The following is a 5,450-nucleotide window of genomic DNA, read 5'->3' on the forward strand; positions in this document are numbered from 1 at the left end:
TAGAGAGGTAGATCAACTAGTATATGTGTGGAGAAGGAGAGAGACCTAGCTATGTATTGAGGGAGATCGATCGGCATCCATGCATATGTGTAGTAGAGGAATAACATTGGGAGAAAGATAAAGGTAGAGTGTCAGAGTGTTGGTGGTGAAGTTGCTTCTCTCAAATGGTGGGAGAGGCCTGCTTGACAAACGGAGGGTACGAGTGCAATATCAATAAGAGAGGGGATGTCTGTCTATCTATGCACGTGTGTGTGAGAGACGGGTCGGGAGGTATGCAAGGATGATGAGGGGGGACGGTATGCTTCCAGTAAGCAGACACAACTACATAGGAAGATCAATCATCGAGTGTCCGAGAAAGGGAGAGACATAACTAGTGAGGTAAGTCAACCGGTGCGTGGGGAAAAACAATTATAGTCAGACTAGCTATATGTAGGGAGATCGGTACATATACATGCATGCATGTGTTAGAAGCAAATAAGGTCCGGAGATACGGACAGGGGGAGTGGGGTGCGAATAGGAGGTGGAACTAGAGGCCTACTATGTCGAGGGGGAGGAGTGTGCGAGTCTGAGATCGATGAAAAGAGGGGCGCGAGTATGCACTTGTGTGGAACCGTATTGGACATAGGGGGCATGGACGATGAGGAGAGAGGAGGGGAAGCGTGTGTTTATGGTAGGCACACTTGGCTAGAGAGGTATATCGACCGGTGTGTGCCAGAAAGAAGGAGCCCGGGGCCTACACACACCGTGGGTGAACGACCTAAAGACAAATAACGAATGTGCGCGATGGAGGGGACGCTAAGGGAGGGTGAGAGGGGGGTGGGCGCATAAAAGTGGATTGTGTGGGTGTAAAAGACGAATAGAGATCATAGTTCATTATAAAAAGTGAATTCGGATATTTGAAGAATTGATCATAGTGTTTAAAAGCGACGCATGCGTGAATATATATAACGGTGATACGCATGGTGTGGTTATGAACATGTTATAGTACATATTATATATCTTATATATAAAAAACAGAGTTGGTGATGATGGTGTGCCTGCCATCCTGCAATATTGGCCGTCCGATTTATATCTGACGGATATGAAGGAAACTATGGCAATTTTGAAAAAAGATACCCACACCCCTCTTCACATTTGCAAATAAGGCCTTCCCTCGTTCATCCTTTTCTCCCACAAGATAAACTACTCATACAAATGCATCTTGATGTTCCATGCAACGCATGGGCATCTTGCTAGTACTACATATAATATATAGAACATTGATTATAATTTGTGATAATGTGTGGCTTTTGCAGCTCAGGGCTAAATACTTGTTATAATATAGGGGGCGGGGCACTATACCTCTGTGATAAACATGGTGTATGTATGGAACATGGTTTATATTATGAAGATCTAGTTAGTACATCAAATGTACTATTATTTGGAACCAACATCAAGTGTATTCAAAAATTTGAATTCAAGTTCATATAGTATTCATAGTTCATATCTATCTCTATAGTAATCATGTGGTGTGTTGTTAAGATAATACACGAATGATGGTTTAAGTTGGCAACACTCATGATTGTATATTCTTATTCAAATAGAGAAACGAATTCAAATTTAGTTTGAATTGCAGCGGTAGTATAGACATTTGGAATGCACTAAAATGTTGGTATAAGTAGGTTACATGCATTATACAACCAGCGAAAAAAATTAATTGGACATAACATGGATTCATAGCTCTGAATAACATTTGTACAGTAAAACGGGACAAGACTCTCTCTTTGTGTGGTGTGAATAGCTTTATTTTTTCCATTTTTCCGTTGAGGGAAGTGCGAATTGATTTGGTACGTACAATATTGCACGTTAGGCTTGTCCCTAAAATTCAAACCCCGCCTTGTTATATCTCAAAAATTCAGATATCGTGCTCCCAAAACTCGCGCCTTCACAACCCGCGCCTTGCTATCCCAAAATTACAACGCGCGTGAAAACTCCCTCCAGCTACCAAATCCCGACGCACGAAATCCCCCTTCTAACCCTAAGCTGAAAGGGCCGCTAGTTCAAATCGGTGGGGGTACTTTTGTAACACAACCTACATTTTGGACAAGCGCGTCCCTAAGTCATGGTTCCCCCTCCCATCGCCTCCTTTTCACCATTCGAAATCCCAGGCCGCCATAACCTCTATGCTCCAGCCGCAAAACCCCACCCTCCTATGTCTGCCACCTCACCGTTGCCCAGTCGGAGCCTCTTCCCCAATGACGTTGTCCACGACAACAGCTCGACGTCCCTCATCCACCTCCCCGGATGAGGATCCGTCGTCCATCGCGTCGTCCGGCCGGTTTAGCCGGCCCGTCCTCCACCTCCAAGGAGCTACTCCGACGATCGCCTCGTCTATCGCAGCTGCTCCATCCCCACAGCACCGCCTTAACCTGCTCCACCGGAACCGCATCATCCTCACCGACTCCTCGGACGAAGCCGAGGCCTACTCGGCGCCACCAAAGAGGTTGTACACTCATCGCGTCGCACCTTCTCCTTAACTCGATCTCCCGGCGCCGACGGTGCTCCATCCCGCACCCTCATGGCGCGGCAACCTCGAACCCGGAGCCGCGGGTGACATCTCCATGATGGCTCTCCCACAGTGCGAGGCCCCTTCGGAGGCGGCATCCATACCAGCCGAATCTACTGCTGCTGCTCCGGATGTCACTCGTGCTGCTGCTGCCCCGGCTCTCGCTCGCTCGCGCTGTTGCTGCTGCTGCTCTGGCTCTTGCTCGCTCACGCTGCTGCAGCTGCTCTGGCTCTCACTCGCTCGCTCGTGCTACTGCTGCTGCTTCGGCTCCCTCTCGCTCGCGTTGCTGCTCTGCTCTCCCCCTCGCTCGTGCTGCTGCTCTACTCTTGCTCACGCTACTGATGCTGGTACACGGGCTGCTGCAGCTACACGAGGTGCTGCTCTGGCACTAGTACACACTGCTCCTCTAGGCGCTGCTGCTCTGGCTGCTATCTGCTACTGTGTTCCCCGTTGATTGCCTGCTGATTTAGATCACTATTTCTCTACTACTAGTGCTCGAGCAGCCTAAACTACATGTGAAGTGCCTCTCTCCTTCCAGTGCATTCATTTTCGACACTAACATTCAGATTCCACAGTAAATTTCAGTTTCGGTAGTTAAGTTCAGAGTCTACAGTTTTTACCTCATTTGTTGTAGTCAGGTGTTTTTTGGTGATGTAAATTTTACATTTATAACTTTTTGGTAATGTATTTTACATCATCTATTGGAGATGCTATTAGAATCCCACTTGAGATTAACGATGTCTGTCTTCTACTACTTCAGCCTCGATGTCTTACGGCTCACCGGAGCTGCTCCAACGACGGAACCATCCATCACAACAGAGCAGTGCCCTAGACGGCGCCTAGAGATTCCTCAGATCTTCCTCCACACCTCCGACAGCCACCTCTACCTCAACTTCTCCAGCAACCAACCCAATGATGCTGAGGTCGACACGGCTATGGCAAAAAGGTTGTACACTTGTCGCATCACTTATTACTCTACATTCATGTCGATCCATTAGGGCAATTTGGTTTCAAAGGAAAAATTTAAGAAAAAATATAGCAATAGGAAATTTTCCTATGGCACTCTACTATTCAATTATTCATGCATTTTGTTGAGAGGAATGGAGCAAAACCTCGATATGGACCTACTTCTCAAAATCCTATGCATGAAAACAAGACCAAGTGCATTAGTGGTAGAATAACATTCTAACTGTACACATTTTCATATGGTTTCACTTTAATTTGGCCATGTTTCAGTGCATTCCTCTGCTCTTCCAATCCCTGTGAACCAAACACCCATGTTGATAGAAATCCTGTGTTTACAAATGCACTGTTACCCACGTGCATTCCTATCCTATTATGCTGTTTTTCCTATCACTGCGTTTTTAGAATCCTGCAAGCCAAAGGAGCCCTGACAGAATTACTTCAGTTACAGGTAGGTGTCGAAGAAAACTTTGTGTGGTTTGTCCTGCTCCCGCCGCGACATCGTCCACCTCACCTGAGCTGCTCCATCGACAGAAGCATCCACTAAACCAGACATCACAATTCCTGACCGTCTTTGACCGCCTTAGATCTCCTTCCCTGCCGCCGGCACCCACCGCAACTGCATCACCATCATTGACTCAGCATATGAACCTGAGGAGTACACGGGTCCACAAGAGAGGTCACACTCTTTTGTTTCTGCTTATGTTATACATTGCTTAATATTACCTGCTACTTTATCGTCTAGTTCACCTCTTAGACTCCAAGTCAGGTCCAAATTAATGTTCAAACTTGAGTTTTAAAATTACTTGTGAGGCACATATCAAGGCAGCTATGAATAGTATCTTTGTCTATTATCTGGTTCACCTAGGGTATGCCTATGTTGTTCATCTTGGGTGGGAAACAAATAGTATTTTTTGCACTGGTATGGGAAACAAATAGTAAAGCAATCATCATCTATCTTTTTATTAAATTAAAGCTATCATCAGCCTGCTATCATTATTTTTGGATCCTTCCACTGGTTGTTACCATCACTCTAGATTTCTACATGCTCTCCTTACATAATCTCACTATATTTTTTCGTATGCATGTCAGATATTGTACACAGTCATGCTGAACAAGTAGAGAAAAAAGAGAATAGTTTTGCACGGAAACACAATGTCATGCATACATCGCTCCATGGTGGGCTCAATGGCAAACCCCCCTCTCCAGATTGTAATCCAGAGGAAGATATCTGTTCTGAGGTGGATTCAAACGTAGCTGACCACTCCTATTTACCACCCAAGGTGTTTGATCTAACTTGGCATGATGATGTTGGTCATATCATGCATATCTTGCCTTGCAGTGCCTACTTTCAACATCATATCTCATCTGCTTAGTTTAGAAATGTACTGTAATACCACATGTTTAGTTTCTATATCATACACTACTAGAATCAGGGATTTTGCCGTCTGTCAGTTCTTTGCCGTCTGCTAGCAAACGGCAAAGAAGGTCTTTGCATCAGCTACCAAAGTGCGGATGGCAAAGAAGTTCTTTGCCATCCGCTAGTTCTTTGCCGTCTACTGGCGGACGACAAAGAAGTTCTTTGCCATCTGCTTGTTTTTTGCCGTCCGCCAGCCGATGGCAAAGAGGTGCTGGTGGGGTCCATTGGATGGCAGTACACTACAGCGGCCCCCCACTTTGCCGTCCGCCAGCAGACGACAAACAGAGTAGTAGTTAATGGCTCTAACGGCCCACCCCCAGCTCCTCTCTCTTCTCTCTATCCCTATCCCTAGATCGATCTGGCCCGACCCCAAAACCCGCCGGCCACCGCCCCGACCCCCATCGCCCCCGTTTGCCACCGTGCCCCCCGGACCACCATGTCACCCCTCCGCCCCACCGCCCAGTCCGCCTGCCACCCTGGTGCTCCTGCACCCATCATTGCTCTGGCACCCGCCTCCCCTGC

The sequence above is a fragment of the Triticum dicoccoides genome, chromosome 5B (assembly GCF_002162155.2).
Source record: "Triticum dicoccoides isolate Atlit2015 ecotype Zavitan chromosome 5B, WEW_v2.0, whole genome shotgun sequence".
Classification (NCBI taxonomy): Eukaryota; Viridiplantae; Streptophyta; class Magnoliopsida; order Poales; family Poaceae; genus Triticum; species Triticum dicoccoides.